At 38.9% G+C, this 18,471-nt stretch overlaps 1 protein-coding gene across 2 annotated transcripts in view; it reads right to left on the bottom strand.

Moving 5' to 3' along the window:
• CAB39 (calcium binding protein 39) overlaps positions 1-18,471 on the bottom strand; it is an 86,049-nt gene that overhangs the window by 51,111 nt on the left and 16,467 nt on the right. The window contains exon 1 of one of the 2 annotated variants that reach the window (XM_057305519.1): positions 4,700-5,083. The exons of the other annotated variant lie outside the window; for it this stretch is intronic. The gene's annotated coding sequence lies outside the window, so the exon portion shown is untranslated. Of the gene's footprint in view, positions 1-4,699; positions 5,084-18,471 lie in introns of those variants that run through there. 2 annotated transcript variants of the gene reach the window in all.

Below are 18,471 nucleotides of genomic sequence, written 5' to 3'. Positions count from 1 at the left end.
GTTTTCTATGACGAGAAGTTCAGATCAATTATAGCTGAGTTATCCCAAGGCTATTACATTATCTGATTACCTGGCTAGGTACACAAGCTATGTTCACAGACATAGACATCCACAAATTCTGGATCATTCTTTCCCATTACTTTTTATTTTTGAGGGGGTAACGCAGGTTGCTTTTCCATAAACACAGTGAATTCACAATCACGATAAATCCTCTGAAAATACAATCTTTCCTATTTGTACTCTGCAAATAATTGCAACGATGCTACAAATCAATGCTGGGTGGAGGGTGGGAATGTTTAATGGTATTTTGCAGGAAGTGTTATGGTGCTATGCAACAGAGATATTTTCAGCTCTGGCTCAATGGTGGAAGAAGTGACTTTCCAGGGCAAAGGGGGTTTTAAAAGGTTCTACCATAAACCAAATACTCGTCATAGCAGAAAGTACAGCTGTCAAAGAGAACCCATATAAAGTGCTTCTGTGAGGGAAAGAGGAAGCATGACACAATCATTCCTTTTAATTAGTATACTATGGAGCCAAAATTTTGCAGAACATATAAACTAGTAAGACTGTATTTTGAGGAAACACAATTAGTAACAAGTACTCAAAACAAGAAGTGCACACTCCTCAGCAAGATCCTTGAAGGATGTGAAACATACTCAGGCATATGTCTGAGTTTTGGAACTGACAATCCCAAGGGTATGGAGATACCCAGGCTGAAGTAGCAATGGTAAACAAGGATTAAGATGTTAAAAGACACCTTTCACCGTAATGACCTGCCTGCCTTTCCCGGTTCCCCCTTTCCTTCTTTACCATCAGCAGTATTTCATTACAAGTATTCGACGGAGTTTTAGGGATTAGTAACAAAAGCCCACTAATGAAGGCCCTTCAATAATTCTGCACTGCCCTTATAATAAAATTCAAATTCCTACCATGGCCATCCTAAGGCTTTACCCATTTCCAAGTCATGGCCCAGTGCCCCGGCCTTTATCACAGAGATCCAGCCACACTGATGTCCTTTCTGTTCCCAGAATATGCCAACTCTTTCTAAGCCAGAGTACCATGTTTGCAGATATGGTAAAAGCCTTAATTTTTAAATCTAGATGGTGGGTATGTGGGTTTTCATTGTTACTCAACTTTTCCGTATATTCAAACTATTTCTTAATACTGTTTTAAAACTGCCTAAACTCTGTTTTGGACGTAACTGGAGTTCATGAAAGAAAGGACAAAAATATATATTATAATAAAAAAAATCCGTTTAGCTTTCAAATACAACCAATTTCCTCCATTCCATCAAAAAAAGTTTTTTTGGTTCATAATATACCTCAGCAGGATTCTTTGGGCTGAGCCAAAATTATTAATGCAATTGGGAGAAAACCAACCACTAGTTAGAATCCTAGTTAGGATTCTAGAGGGCTATGGAAACCCATACCTACAATTCTCAAACTAGAGGTACGCTTGCTACTGATGGTGAACCATGCTGTATGCTTGAACCCCAAAGATAAAGAAGCCTTGGACGGGAAATTTAACTTGAAAATTTGAGGGACTGGGTGGACGGTGGGGGTGACGAATAATTAAATATACTAGTTTCATATTAAAACCAACATTTATGGAAGTGCATGCTAAAGCTGCATGAAAGGAATCTGCGTGAATACTGAGCACTGCACACCCCTTAGCTGCCATGCACTGCTCTCCCTTAGCTGTTTTCCTTTCTCTCCAAATGCCCTTTCTTTCTGCATTCAATTCAATGACTCATCTTTGCTCCAACATTGATGTCCTTTCGGGTTCCACCCTTGGCTGTGTTCTTACTCTATATTCTAATTGACCTCATCTACCCATGGTTTCTTTCTTTTCTTTTTTTTTTAAAAGAATTTATATATCAGAGAGAGAGAGAGAGAGTGCGCGCACGTGTGCATAAGTGGGAGGCAGACTGAGAGAATATGTAAGAGACTCTGTGCTGAGCGCCGAGCCCAATGTGGGGCTCAATCCCACGACCGTGAGATCATGACCTAAGCCAAAACCAAGAGCCAGATGCTTGACTGACTCGGGTGAGCCACCCAGGCGCCCCTACCCATGGTTTCAATAATCTGAAATCCGTCTCCTGCCCCAACCAATTGGCCTACATCTCCAACTACTGCTCTCTATCAATGTCCTCCAGGCAACTCAAACCTCATCCCCAAGTCCTACTTCTTTTTTTAAGTTCTACTTCACAGAGAATGAATCCGTTGTTCATCCAGTCACAAAACCTGGTCATCATACCAGACTCTTTCCACTTCCACATATAATCAGTTCACAATTTCAGTCAATTCTATTTTCTCAATCTCTCTATGCTACAGACACCAAATGTAGACCTTCGCTACCCTCCACATAGGGCAGTGGTTGTAAAGGGGACCCGTATCACCCTTAAGGGATGTTTTGGGGAAATTTGGGTCACATGATCGGGACCACTGAAATCACCAAGAAACCCAAAAAAGCAAAAACACTTTTGTGCTATTGTTCACATAAGCAAGGCCTTCAGCAAGCTTCTATATCCTTGGGGGTGAGAGGGGGAAATTGGGCTGGGGGTCAGAATAATGAAAGTCCTTCTATCTACTTCTGCACCTGTATCTATCACTGAGAGTTAAACTTCTAGTTTTTAAGAAATGGTGTCATTATTCATTATGCAAAATTCGAACATTAAAGGATGACACAAGGTAGACAGTGAAAGTCACCGGCAAAGCCTACAGAGACAACAGGTATTAACAGTTTGGTATATATTCTCCTTTTCACTACTTGCTCTGTAACTGTGGTCTTTTGTACTGGGAGTCTACTCTCTTCTTCAAAACAGAAGGAGACCAGATGATACTAGAAATGGTCACTTAATATCTTACAAAAACAAAAACTGCAAATTACTGCTCTGTTATGTGAATACTCCTAAGAGCACAAGGCTCCACCCCAAAAGTCCTGGAGAACATACAGAACACCCATGGGGAAAATAAAAGTCTAACATCATTAGAGTGAGCACTGCTGGGCACTGCCCTTCCTAGGCAATCTGGCTGCTTCTGGCTTGTGCAACCCCCTCCTAACTGTAACTAATTCTACTCACCTATGTACTGATAAATACTGAAAAGTAGTCAAATGGTCCATAAGCCACTCATTAGGACATTCAACCATTCACATACTAACTACACACTCACTATATGCCAAAAACTAAAGGCCTTAAGGGTGCCTGCTCTAAGGAAGGCAACACTCTGGTGTGTATGGATGTGGGTGTAAGTATGTAGAGACAATAAGGAAAAGTGCTGAATGACAACACATTCCTAGACAGTTGAGTTCATAGGACTCTACACTAACATATCTGTTAGATCTGACTCATAAACTTCATGGTCAAAGCAAAAACTACAAACAACAAAACCCCTCACATACAATAATAAGACTGTTACACACAAAGACTATTAAAGTACTTAATTAAGCAGTCATGGAAAGTGTGAAATGTAGTACACACCTGAACCCATTTTTAGATAGCTGGCTCTGAGGCCTCATGTCCTGCTTCTAGGGCTGATGTTCTTGAATCCAAACAAATACCGAATATACACAATATGCCAGATATTGTGTGAGGTGCTAGACTATCCAAACAGCTGTGCAGGGCAATTACATAAAGCATAGTGGTTAATTACATGGCTTTAAAGATAACCTGAGTTCAAATCCTGATCTCACCATGTCTTAGCTTACTTAGACTTTTTTTTTTTTTTTTTTTAAGATTTATTTTATTTCTTTGACACAGAGAGAGGCGGTGAGAGAGGGAACACAAGCAGGGGGAGTGGGAAAGGGAGAAGCAGGCTTCCCGCTGAGCAGGGAGCCCAATGCAGGGCTCGATCCCAGAATGCTGGGATCGTGACCTGAGCCGAAGGCAGATACTTAACGACTGAGCCACCCAGGCGCCCCTACTTAGAATTTTCTAAGCCCCTTTTCCTCAACTCTAAAATGAGAACAACGACAGCTACCTCACAACTTAGCAGGAGAATTAAATTACACGTGCTGAAATGCGTTTAGTGCAGCATCTGCATAAGGTCAAATCTGAAAAAATAGTAATACAGGAGAGTTATGCGGGGTTTTTTCCTTCTCAAATCTGATTTGTGACTATTTCCAAAATGAAAAATGGGTAAAAAAAAAAAGAAAAAAGGCATTTACACAGACTGAATGGCAATATAAAATGAGTGATCTTGTTTTTCTTTTTAAACCTGCATCTTAAAAGTTTTGATTCGCCTTTTGGATGGAAAGGATACACGCCCTTCTTAGCTGTAAATAAGATGCAGTGACTTAGCTCCATTAAAATAAAGCATGAATAGCTTGAAGAAGCAACTGAACCTTTGGTTAATTACCAAAGCCACCAAATACATAGCGCATCATTAACTATGTCAAAACCAAAATTAAGTGCCCAAGAGATACAAGACTTTGGAGTGACTTTTGCAATTAATATACCTTGACTAGACTTCCGGGGCCAAGGATGTTCAACGCTGGATACTATGCAGGAGCCAAACTGACACTCTTGTACAGCCTAGATGGTAAACCAGAAGGCTGTAGTAGTGGTTAACAGTGGCAGTAATTAAAATAAGATCGCTCATATGACACTTCACAGATTACAAAGCACTGTTCACTTCTCTGTTCGATACCTCTCCTGATGACTTCCCATTTCATTCAGAATAAAATCCAAACTCCTGACCAAGGCACTTAAGGCTCCTCGGGATCCGCTCCTCTCTGTTTTCATCTCTTACATGCTAGACTTTAGGCACACTCTCTGGCTTGAATTCCTGGGCCAGGCCTAAGTAAATTCCCCATACTGTTTATGGAGAGCTCTTAGCTCAAACCACCATGGCTCTCTCCCTCATTTTACTCACACTTCCATTCACATGACACCCTATCAATAGGGCCTTTCCCGACCACTGTGTCCAAAATAGCACCTCTCCCCCACTCTCATCTCCTTATCTTGCTTCAAGGCTCTCCCAGCACTTATCACCATAAACTGACATATGTCTATCTGCTCCTTTCGGTTAAAAAAGTCCTATGAAAACAAGGACTCACTGGTTTCACTCATTCATTATTGCAGACCCAAAAACTGGAAGAGTACCTGGTACATACTTGTAGAATATCTGTAGAATGAATGAACTATTTCTTTTGATCCTCAAGGAAAGAGTGGAACTCTCTTGATCCTTCATTCCTAAGAGAAGTTTTATTTTTTTTCTGTTCTATAGACGAGTAAACTAAGACTCAAAAATACTGGATAATTTGTTCAAATATCATGAAGCTAGTTAGTAAAGTGGAAGAGCTGGGACTTCAAACAACTCCTATGCACTATTAGGTTATCCAGTATCTTTCGTATTATAATGAATATGTTCATTACATATCAGTAGGCTTAAAAATGTTTCTCTCTGGTTCTTTGACCTGCTTCCTTAATTCTTTAAGATTTATGTGCCATGATGGCAACTAAATTATTATTTTCAAAAGTGGAAAATGGAGAAAACAACAAAAATCTTCAGCAAATATAAATGAACACTGTAAGGTCATCTAAAATAAATGCTTCTGAAGATTTCCACTGACATGAAAAAATGCCCACAATTCCTCTTAACTGAAGACACTTTAGACACAAAAGTGCAAATATACATACATACTGTGTGTGTGTGTATAAAGTAATCCCATGTGTGATCTACATGTGCAGATACATATGCTAAGAGAAAGAAATACCAAAGATTAGTAACAGGTAGTGAGAATATGAGTTGTATACTAAATTTTTAAGGTTAAGTATTTACAATGCGCTTGTAATACTGTTTTTTCTTGATAAAAGAGTTATTTTAAAAAATTAATACATGATCGTTTCTCATAAAAGGAACCAGGTCTCCAGGCAGGAGCACAAAATATACAAACAAGATGAGCCTGGGACATGTTAATTACTGGGACATGTTAATTACTTCAGGAAGCAAAGATGAACGGGTTCATGACAAAAAAGACACAGGAGTCATTCTGAAAGGCTCCCACAGGCCTAAGAGACACGATTTGGGCATAAAAAAGAAAAATAACCACACTGAATTGACACACAAATTAAATATTTGCATATACATAATATATAAATTAGTACATATTTAATAATAAGTATATTTAATATAGTTAATAAGTAAAACATTAAAATGCATGAAGTTTGGAGTTTATGAGAGCAACAACTCAATATTCCACAAATTGGTAAATAAAGGAAGGGAACAGCACATTTACCCTGTCTTTTCTATACAGCCTGTGTTTGAGGGTAACCAAATAGGTGACAAGGAAAAATTCTCTATAGTAAAGATTCACACAGCTAATAAACATAGGAAGAAAAGCAGAAAATTACCATTTTGTAATCCCTGATGAATCTAGGATCTAGGCAACAATCATCAATGGCCATTAAAATCCTAGGTAAAAGGGTGATGGAGAACTTCACAGTGGATACACTGGAACTGACAACTTGGAAGACACTGATCTATTGCTAAAAATAGGACAACCAGACATCAATCTGTTTCATGATATAATGCAATAGGAAATACAAAACTCCATCTATAAATATTTTGATCTCCTTTCCCCCACTATAAAACAAAAATTCTGAATCTAATCAAGTTTCTAGAGCCCCCAGTCTATAGGAAACCAGGGATAAAGAACAATTTAAACAACATCACTAGGAAGCAGTAAGTCAAGCCCAGAACAAGGGACAAGTCAAATAACTGGGTTTCTCCAACATATTAAATAGCACAAGGCAGGGTGGGGTGAGGAGCAGAGAATATTAAGTAAGAGACCCACAAGACATAGTCAAATGTATGGATCTTCTCTGGACCCTGATTCAAATAAACCAACTGTCTGGGGTGCCTGGGTGGCTCAGTCGTCAAGCGTCTGCCTTCGGCTCAGGGCATGATCCCTGCGTTCTGGGATCGAGCCCCGTGTCAGGCTCCTCCGCTGGGAGCCTGCTTCTTCCTCTCCCATGCCCCCTGCTTGTGTTCCCTCTCTCGCTGGCTGTCTCTCTGTCGAATGAATAAATAAAATCTTAAAAAACAAAACAAAACAAATAAACCAACTGTCAAAAAGATATCCCAGAAATCAGAAAAATTATACACTGGACAGATAATCAAGGAATCACTCTTAATTCTGTCAGGTATTACAATGGACTATAGTAGGAAAGAAAAAAATGCCCTTAGACATACAAGTAATTTGGGATTTGCTTTGAAATATCCTAATGCCCCTCAGAGTAAGGTGGGGAGGGGGGAATAGACAAAACAAGGCTAGCAAATTATTAACAACTGTTGAAGCTGGAAATTCATTATATTAGAGTCTCTTTGTATATGCTTGAACATTTTCATAATTAAAAAAATTAGTAATAAGGAAAAGTTCCTATTCTGAAGAATTGGTATGTTTCTTTTAACTGGTATGTCTTCTGCATTTGGCTTTGTCCCCTTATTTGCCAAAATGTCCAAAGTTAAATTTATGGGTAACTACAAAAGACTACCTTAATCCATGTTCCTGACATAAAAACAACCCATTCTCCTCTACCGAGCCTCACAGTGCTCTCTCTTCACTGTTCCAATCTACATGTGTTCATTTTGTCCACTGTAGGTATTCATAAACAAATTTTTCTGTTTACAGCAGATAGGAAGAGGAAGCACATCTACATAGGAATAAGTACATGGGCAAGTCCTTCAATAGCTGACTTCCAGTGCCCCTCCTGGAAATAATTCTTGGAAAACTACAGCAATACCACCATGGGTGGCCCCTCCTTGGGAGCACCCTTCTCTACTTGTCCAAAACCCAGCCCATCTCCACCCCATGTCTAAATGCCAGGCCCTCCAGGAAGACCCTACAGTGCAAGTCACCTCCCTCCTCACACTCCTAAGCTTTTAAAACCTTGATGATGCTGTGCTATTGTTATTTACATATGTATCACCCCCCACGACTCAGGGAGTCCTGTGGGGGGAAAACTGAGTATTAGCCATCATGTTATACGCTTTGTACAAGACTCCAGATACATTTATTGATGGGCACTGAAAAACACTTCTCAAAACAAAAACAAAGAAGGCCACAGAAATGACTGATACATAAACAAACAGGAGTTAACTAGAAAGTTTTAATTTGAAACCCAGCCAGAAAGGGGCTAAGGGCCACCACCTAAATGGTTTTGTAGGTGAACGGAGCAGGAAACCTGAGGAAAGCACCTATAATTTACCTGCTGCTATGCACAAAGCTGGACCCCTACTTGCTGAGTAGCTCCAATTTGTCCAAGAATATAAACATGGCAAAATTCTGATTAAAGTGCAATGGATTCAGGAAGTTAACCAACATGGAATTCTGCTGGGTTCCCAAGACCGAGGCACAATTTGTAGAACTATCCTCTATTGGATCTTCACAACTTCTTTCACATGGACTGCTTTTATTAATGTTAAACGAGAATGAACTTAACAGTACTGATCCCTTGTGCATTACACTATGATGTATATTCTCTAATCCAATGTCTACAGGCTTTTTTTTTTTTTTTTAGTTTAGTTAACACGCAGTGTTATGGTAGTTTCAGGTGTACAATACAGCGATTCAACAGTTTTGTGTATTTTTCAAAATAAGTGTCCCCTTAATCCCCTTCACCTATTTCACCCATTTCCCCACCCACCTCCCCTCTGGTAACCATCTGTTGGTTCTCTACAGTTAAGAGTCTATTTTTTGGTTTGTCTCTCTCTGTTTTTCTTTGTTCATTTGTTTTGTTTCTTAAATTCCACATATGAGTGAAATCATATGGTATTTGTCTTTCTCTGACTGGCTTATTTCACTTAGCATTATACTCTCTAGCTCCACCCATGTTGTTGCAAATGGAAGGATTTCATTCTTTTTTTACGGCCGAGTAATATTCCATTGTATATAGACGCCACATCTTCTTTATCCATTCATCTATTGAGGGACACTTGGGCTGCTTCCGTAATTTGGTTATTGTAAATAATGTTGCAATAAACATAGGGGGTGCTTATATTCCTTTAAACTAGTGTTTTTGTATTTTTACTATAAACACTTTCTATCCACGAAACTATCCCTTCCCACCTTCTCGAACTCCTGTGGTAAATACTTCCTATACATCTTTAGATTCACAGAAAAGGCTGGCCCTGAGGTCCCATAATGAGTGTGGATCAGGATTCAAGGCAAGTCTCTTACCTCCAAACTCTCTTTGTATTTATCTGTCTTTTCATCTTACATACAGATAAAGTATTACAAAAATATACAACATAACAGTATTAAATTATCAGAGTATCGAGAAATATTCACTAAGTGACTTTTGAAAAAATATCGATTTTTAAAATTTTGATCAATTTCTAAAATTACTGAGTTAAATAAATATGAAAAGAATACCCCTACCCGCCAAAAACACACAAAACAAAAAGTGGCCCATACCTCTGTTTCATACACTTTGGAAAGGATTTTTACTGCTCATTACTGACAATTGAAACTCCTTTTCTATTAAACATCAGAAATGCACTAAATAGAGAGCTAGACTATGAAAACTGTATACACCTTTCTAGTTTCCAGTAAGACTCCCAAACACACGTAGAGGTCTGAGCGACCCTGAGCCTCTCCACCCTTTTGTTTTAAGTGAATTACAGAATGAGTACTTACTGAAATGGGCTTAGTAAAAGTGATGCTTAGAAATAATTTCACTTTTGTGTTCTTCTAAAATTGGCTTTCTGTTAATCCTTGAGTTTCTTTTATTCACACTAAACAGGAGAATGTCAAATTATGAATGCTTATGAAATATCTCCAATGATAAAGTTTATTCCATATTTGAGTAACAAAGCAAGAGATGCATGCTTACAGGAGAGGCCTTTGCTTTAGTAAATGATTTATAGACAAGAGTAATTTTACAAGAACTTGTTTTAAAGTACCAGCTCGTATTAAAAAAAAAAAAAAGCTATGTGTTAATTTTACAAACAGGAACCTCATGTTAAATTTCAAACACTTACCGAGAGAATCGTATTACTAGTGTCAAGTTTTACTGTGGTAATTTAAGTGTGCCATGCAGTCATTATGGACTTTCAAGACTAAAGTTATGATAATTTGGTACAAGAGAATATTTCAAGCTACCTTAAATCCATTCTGGAGCAAGGTGCAACATATATAAACACCCACTCAAACAGTTCTACAATTTACTTTAAAGACAGAGTTGGAAGTACTTTAACTAAATTGAACACACAGCTAAGTAACTCTTAGGAGTTAAAAATGTATCATGGATCAGAGCTCCATTACTTCAATACACACACACACACAGGTACTAACTTCACTTCTGCAGAAAAAAGTGTGCTCTTTATATATATATTTGCTCTTTACCCCAGTTGAAGATTGGTCCCAGGAGCAGTTTTCAAATGTCATTTAAAAGGTGGCTTGCTCAGGACTAAAGCAAGAAGCCATGAACAGGAGTACTCTTAAAAATGTTTTTCTTCTAGTTGTGACTAAATGAATATCAAATTCTAAATCAGCTTAAAGTTGAATTTAAAAAATTAAGGTACATGTTTTCATGTTTCAACTTCTGTATGAACACAGTTTGGCAAAACTTAGTATTTTATATCAATAATTCCATGCAAAATACACCTTTGACAATGTCTTTTAAATACACGCTACATAGCTGAGATTGTTGGATCAACACAGTTCTTTTCTGAGTCAGCAGGGGGTCACTGCAGCATTTCTCTAAAGGACGGGCTGTTTTACAACTTCTTCAGCAGAAATAATCAGGTCACAGCTTTGGGTCTTATCTCTAATGGGTGACCGGATGTCCCTTCCCTTCTGTGCAGGATCTGCCCAGCTTTACTTTGTGTTAAGGTACCAGGCCAGTTGTCCCTGGAAGTCATAAAAATGAGTGAAGATAAACTCCTTGTCTTCTCTCTACCAGCCAGATGTATCTGACTCAGGACCGTCACTGAACGTGTCAGTTCTTCATCTTTAAAAACACCAAAGAAATGATCCCTGACCTGCCCACCTTACAGAGCAATTTCTCATGAAGAATGACCAATCAACGGGCTGCTCTGGCCACAAAAAGACCACAGATGTTCTGTGCAGTTCTGGATGCCAGACACCACAGTAAAAGAAGCCAAGGAGATTCTGAGTGACTCAGGTAAGGCAGCAGTCCGAGAGTCAAAACATGAAGATTCTTAACTTGTACCAAAAGTGTAAGCCAATTTACACTGCCATCAACAGTGCACCAGCTAACCAACAGTAGGCTCTAGAAATCCTTTTGATTTCTGCCTGTCAGATAAAAAAATGCTATTTTCTTGATCTCCTCCTCTCCCTACCCTTCTCATCCTTGCAATTCTTTTTTTTTATTTGAATTGCTGATCACTGGTAACAATGAACATATTTTCATGCCTATTTTCCACCTGCATTTCCTTAGTAAAATTGTACGTCTCTACTGCCCATTAGTCTACGGGGTTTGGAGTATGTCTTCTTACTGATTTGTAAGATACTGTATAATTATGAATATTATCTCTTTGGCTGTTGTTTTTTTGCAAATATGTTGTCCTACTTTGCCATTTGCATTTCAACTTCTTAAACTTAATGTACAGATCACTTTCTTATAGCTTTATCTGTAACCTTTTTCTTTATGAATTCCAGATTTTCTTTTTTTTTTTTTTAAAGATTTTATTTATTTATTCGACAGAGATAGAGACAGCCAGCGAGAGAGGGAACACAAGGAGGGGGAGTGGGAAAGGAAGAAGCAGGCTCATAGCGGAGGAGCCTGATGTGGGGCTCGATCCCATAACTCCGGGATCATGCCCTGAGCCGAAGGCAGACGCTTAACCACTGTGCCACCCAGGTGCCCCTGAATTCCAGATTTTTTACTGGGCTTGTAACTACATGCTGAATATGAATGCAAGATTTCATATTTATCGGTATCAGACATTATTTACAATTAAACAATGAATATCCTTTTCTGAAATAATGTTCTAGGAGAATCGAATTTAATAAACCTCACTATATTATCCAGTTTAACGCTGCTTAGTTGTGGGAAAGTCAATCAAGAAATCCACTATAACATGAATCCATGACCTTTCTCCAGTTAATCACTAACTAATTAAGTTATTTGGAAGGGGGGCAGCACAGAATACATTCTTCATATAGAGCTACTAAAATTTAACATGTTAAATAAGTACAATGTTAAATACTAAATTTGATACATTTTTCAAAATTATAGGTGTATGATTTGAGAATATTTTTAAGATGAATCTATAGACATGCCTTTTAGACATGGATTCCAACATGATATGACCAATTTCTTGTTCCTAGACTTTATCCCAATCTAAGCAAGCCAGAGGCAAACACTAGGATTAGAAGTAAACTGACAACATGCCATCAAACCGCGGTAGCAATTTCAGCGAGCATCAGGTAGGAATATTTTGCAGTAGACATGTCTCCTCATGTCCTAAGCACTGACGCATCCAGGACTAGGGTAAGAGGAAAGTGAGAGATTCGTGTAGAAGAAACTCAAAGCTTATGAGGAGCCTACTCAGTCATGTTGTTATGTAAATTACCATCACCACACAAGCCTGTGAGCTGTGAGTGTGCAAAAGCCATGGATCCCCCTTCAATCTGCACTACACTGAGCATAGTTGGTAACCAAATTCCTATACAATTTATTCAATTTGGGTTCTGTTCAGATAAAGTTGAACTGTGGGGGAGCTGACTCAGAGGACTCCCCGTTATTCTCCAGGCATTCCAGCTTGTCACTGTCCTTAAGAGTGTAGTGTTTCAAATTGAATCCTGTATTCCATATGTGATCTGACCAGCCAAGACTACTCATTTGTATATTTCATAAATGTAGTCTTAGACTCCATCAAGAACTTTGATAGTCACAAACATGGCTGCTTTTTACTGAGCAGTTTAATTGACGAAAGTCTTCTCCACGTGTGCTACAGGGAGCCACATCTTCACCTGTTGTTTACTTCTGCATTTTGGGACATAACTGCAGGACTGAACAACTATTCCTATTAAATTGTTTCTATTTTAGATTCAGTATACAGTAGGGCATTTCAAATTTTTTCTTGGATCTTTTGTCTATTATCCAGTGTCTTATTAGCTTTCCCTACCAGGTTCCTGTCAACTATGAATCTGATCAGCGAGTCACACAGGTCTTCCTTTACTCCCTGTTAACAGTACAATACTGAAGCTTTCCAATTAAAGCATGCCATCAATCTGTATTGTGTGTACAGCCATTTAAACGACTACAAAGCCACCAGGCCACCTAACTGCATTACCACTAGCAGTGACAGCTTACAGATTTCTGATCTTATGACACACATATATTCATACATAAAAATTAAGTATCTCACACACACACACACACACACACAACCACCAATCAGTACTTATCCTTCCCAACTAAAATTACAGTGATCTTTTCTATTCTATTTTATCCTAGGCCCCTATTCCCTTCCTCCCTCTTAAAATGCTAAGCTGATTTCACAAACAACTGATAGGATGGAACCTGCAGTTTGTAAAACAGACTTAGAATCAATCTGAGTAGCTCTTTTACTAATGACAGCTAACTTATTCACAATGTTGAACTTTTCCAATTATCATAAGGCAAAAAGATTTTATGACTTAGTTTAAGACTTGAAATTACAGTTACATACTATAAAGCCTTATTGAAAAACATCTGTAATACATGAATAATTAACTGATTTCATCAATATGTTAAAGGCCTTTTATCAATATGATGTGCCATCTTTAATTTTATCTACATGGATTCATTTACAGATGGCCTTAAGGAATTAAGAGCGACACTGTTATAGTTTAAGATTTAGTTCCAGAAAATGTGAACTTTACAACTACTTCTTTACAAATCAATACTGTATTTTAATAATACAAAAGGTTAATCAATGTCCACGTTTTAAAATGTGAAACCATCAGGCTTCAAGCATGAAATCATATATCCATTTTCCTTCTAGTTAAATTTACTGCTCACTTTGTGGCAGGGTTGTGTAAACACAGTCCATATGATCATGGGCAAACATCATGGTTTCACCCATGTTTTATAGTAAATAACAAAAGCAAATAGCCAATCCTTCTCTTTTAAAAAGATGGTAATTCCCTAAAAAGAATGTGTAATTCAAAACTGGAGCTGTAAGCAAGTGAGAAAATTGGAAACAAAGTTCAAATATGAAAAAAAAACCCTTTTAGAAAATTATTTTTGTGTCAAGATAGATTGAAAAAGTAAAAGAAATGCTGTGGTTCTAAAAGGGTACACCTGAGAGTGGTGAAATGATTTTTATTTTTTCTTTTTAGTTATTCTGATGAAGAACCATATATTTTTTTTTTTTAAGATTTTATTTATTTATTTGACAGAGATAGACACAGCCAGCGAGAGAGGGAACACAAGCAGGGGGAGTGGGAGAGGAAGAAGCAGGCTCATAGCGGAGGAGCCTGATGTGGGGCTCGATCCCATAACGCCAGGATCATGCCCTGAGCCGAAGGCAGACGCTTAACCGCTGTGCCACCCAGGCGCCCCAAGAACCATATTTTGAAAAAACAATTTCCTTTTGAAAATTTACAACCTTCAGGGGTGCCTGTGTGGCTCAGTTGTTTGACTGTCTGACTTTTGATTTTGGCTCAGGTCATGATCTCAGGGTCGTGGGATCGAGCTCCATGTTAGGCTCCATGCTCAGCGAGAAGTCTGCTTGGGATTGTCTCTCTCCCTCTCCTTCTGCCCCTCTCCCCCCAGGCATATGTGTGCACGCGGTCTCTCTCTCAATAAATAAAATCTTTAAAAAAAAAAAAAAAGAAAATTTACAACCTTCAAACTTATATCTAGAGGATCAGATATAAACCTGGAAAATCACTTTCTTTCAAGGTCCAGCACTGCTATTTCTGTTCTGGCTAAATGCCCATGAAAGCACAAACATGCCACAAAACCAGCCTGTGCTGAAGCACCATAGTTGGAGATTTGAAGGTCTGTTTCCTTTTTAAACTGCTCAGAGGCCACCGTATAGTGGTATTTAGTGTAAATAGGCTTTTCCAGCAGAAGTATTTAGAATCACAGCATACAAAGTTCCAGGGCCTTTTAGAGGATTGTGTAAAACATTTTACTCAAAGAGGATTTCTCCTAGCCAGTCAACACATCCTTTCCACCCCTCACCCTGTGGTACACATTCACTAGTTGTTATTCCAGGCCTTCGAATACAACTGGGGAGACAAGGCACACGCACAGAAAGACTGAAATCTATGGAGACTAATGCATGCCACAAGACCCTGTATGAAAAAACCCAAATAAGTGATATTAGGAGCAAGTTCAGAGGACAGACACAGCACAGTGTGCTGAGGACCTCGGACTTCAACTGAGGAGATGTTTCTTGAGCTGTGTTTTGTAGACAGGATAAATTTGGATTAACAGTCAGAAAATGTATTACAATTGACTGGAGAGCTTTATGCAACAACCTGAATTATGGTGAGAAAACAAAAATTATTTTGTAATTTTATCAAGCTCTGGTGGGTAATAAAGTATCAGGTGAAGAGGAAGGCAGAAGGTAAAAAAACTCACTGTAAACTCAAGGGCTGTTTACAGAATAATCACATGCCTTCTTTTATTGCCCAAAGAACATTCCACACTTGATGGAGTGGTGCTTTCCAGGTGAGTATTGACATCACAATATAGTCACAATGGAAAACTTGCTTTTTAATCTGAAAGCTGTATCTAAAATACACAACAAAAACATCTTATATCCAAAGAAGTCCAAAAAGTTAAGGTTTAGGTAGAGGCTCCAAAATAGTCAGAAAGAGCTACAACCGATGCAATTACTTAACACTGAAAACATATTTTCTTCTACAAAAGTTCTGAATATGGGATTCCATGTTTCCTTTACTATTTCAGCAAAAGAATCTACTAACTCAAGTGAATGTGGTGACTGTAGTATTTGTGAAAGTGCTCTATAATCTGCAAAAAAAAAAATACGAAGATTATTTCTACACAGGCCTCAAAAAGCTACCTTTTTGGATTTTTTGTTTGTTTGTTTGTTAAGATTTTATTTATTTATTCGACAGAGATAGAGACAGCCAGCGAGAGAGGGAACACAAGCAGGGGGAGTGGGAGAGGAAGAAGCAGGCTCATAGCGGAGGAGCCTGATGTGGGGCTCGATCCCATAACGCCGGGATCACGCCCTGAGCCGAAGGCAGACGCTTAACTGCTGTGCCACCCAGGCGCCCCTACCTTTTTGTTTTTTAACTTTGTTTCCTAAATGCCTGGATTACTGCTAACCATACTGCCAACCTGTCAGAATCTTAGTGGTTCAAATAGGAAGTTAATGTTAATGAAAACTAGGCTTCCCACAGGTGCTCCTGTGGGCCGGGGGGTGCAGAGGGCGAGCTTGTTCCAGTGGGAGATTGACGACGCAGGCTTTGAAATTTTTCCAGACTAAAGTGACATTAGCCATGAATCTGACAGCAGCTTTGAAACCTTGCTCTGAGGTCCAAGGAAAGCAGGGGAGGGTCCATCTCTTGAGCCCAAATACCTCATTCCTATCAGCTTTTTATACTGCACTTCGGTGTCGGAAATTCAACAAAAAATTTTAAACTACTACTTCATGACATTAAACATGTCTGCCATGTTAAACACAGAACTATTTTTTGAGGAAAATACTGACCTGGACTCCAAGTCAATTTATACAACTAGATTTGAAATCAAGTCCTGGCTAAGCTCTTTAATTTCCAAAGGCCGATACAGGTGCTGCTGGCCAGCTCAGCTAGCTGTTAAAGCAGAATGGTTACTAGAAAATTCTAACTTTGGACTTCTCTGGTACCCAATTTTAATAAAAAGTTCAGTGGTAGGAACAATTTACAGAGGGCCACTTCCAAAGCTCCAGAATATCAGAAAAGTAATGATTTAACTGAACTGCACTCAGGCCTAATATTATTCTCTATGTTTTTATACTAAGATAGCTTAAACTTGAACTCGGGTACTTAACTTTCACAGGTACTGTAGAGAATTGACAGAAATGTACTGAGGACTCAGAGCCTATATTAATAAAGGATCCACAGGATATCCAACAGAAAGATTACATTTCTCCTAAGTGGCTGAATTGTTTTTTATCTCATGAACAGTCTTGCGATTGTTCCTGTTTTCTTCTTCGTTCTGGCCACTACAACTCAGAGCCACAGGTATGGTCCCCAACTAGCTAGTGTCAAAGCAATGCACTTATTTGTGTCCTTACCCTGCCCTGGGAATCATTCTTTTTGCCTTTCCTTATTTTTCCTTTGCTCCTTATGTAATTCTTTGGGGTGAGGTGGGGAGAGGGGGAGGGGACATAAGGGGGAAGAAAAGAGAAGGAAACATAACCCTAACTTTTTCCATTTCCCTCAACCGGAAAGCAACGAACATGAAAGAATAGCTAATTTTAGCACGAGGGTATGGCTTTTAACCTTACCACCATGATATATTTGTTAAATACTGCATGATCAATTCTCCTGTTAGGTGAAAACAGGTGACCCTACTAAGGGGACATCTGTCTCGGAGAGATTACTAAATTAAGTCAAACAGGGAAAGTGGATCAAGGCAATCAACATGTATGGGGTACAGTAAAATAAGGCACTTCTATCATTTTTCTTCAGTCAAATAATTCCAAACTGTGGTAACAATGGCTCTGGCCTCCTCTGTAACGTGAGAGGTGGTCAGCACGACTCCGTCTCAAGCAGCTCCTACTCCAGTGCCCAAGGCCTAGTTAGTCCCTGAGCCGAAGGCAGATGCTTAACGACTGAGCCACCCAGGCGCCCCTAGAGAAAAATGCTTTTTAATCAGTTACATGAAATGTATTCCATTCAACTAGTGTAAAAAATACCATTCATAAATTAAAGTGGCTGAATTGTGCTTGAAAAATTCTATTCTATATTCTATTCCAATCTCTTCTCAGAAATTTGAAAAAACAGTAAGAATATGAGTTGGGGAAAGGGTGGGGTGGGAGGGTGACAGGCAAAGAGCACAAGGCAAATGTTAACAAACTACAAATGATGAGAAACCAAAGTGCCACCCAATCAAATACTGGTACTTTAGACTAAAAGCAGATTAACAAAGCAGAACACTCCACCCCTGGGTAGCAAACATTCCAATCCCTCCTTGCGAATCTCTGGGATTGCTGAGTGACTATCAGCCCAATAGCTTTTAGTCAGGGTGGAATTCCTTTGAGATTTCTGTGATCCAGTCCTTCAGAGTCCTCTGGGCCTTGAGGGATCTATGGGCAGAGGAGCTAAAAAGTAGCCTGCTTTTCAGGCCAAAGTGAGAGATAAAGGACAAAATGAAAATAGGAAGGAATATGTGGCCTCAGGGCAAATAACCCAGAGGTTCATCTGAACTTATTTTTGGACACCTAAACAAATCAGACAGGAGGAGAACCCCAACAATCCTCACAGTTGGGAAGGTTGTAGGGTTATTCTACGCTGCCCCCAGAACTGGCTCCTTCTGGCAACTGTTCC

The sequence above is a fragment of the Ursus arctos genome, unplaced genomic scaffold, assembly GCF_023065955.2.
Source record: "Ursus arctos isolate Adak ecotype North America unplaced genomic scaffold, UrsArc2.0 scaffold_1, whole genome shotgun sequence".
Classification (NCBI taxonomy): domain Eukaryota; kingdom Metazoa; phylum Chordata; class Mammalia; order Carnivora; family Ursidae; genus Ursus; species Ursus arctos.
The sequence above is the reverse complement of the archived record's forward strand: the minus strand, read 5'-3'. Positions and strand labels throughout refer to the sequence as shown.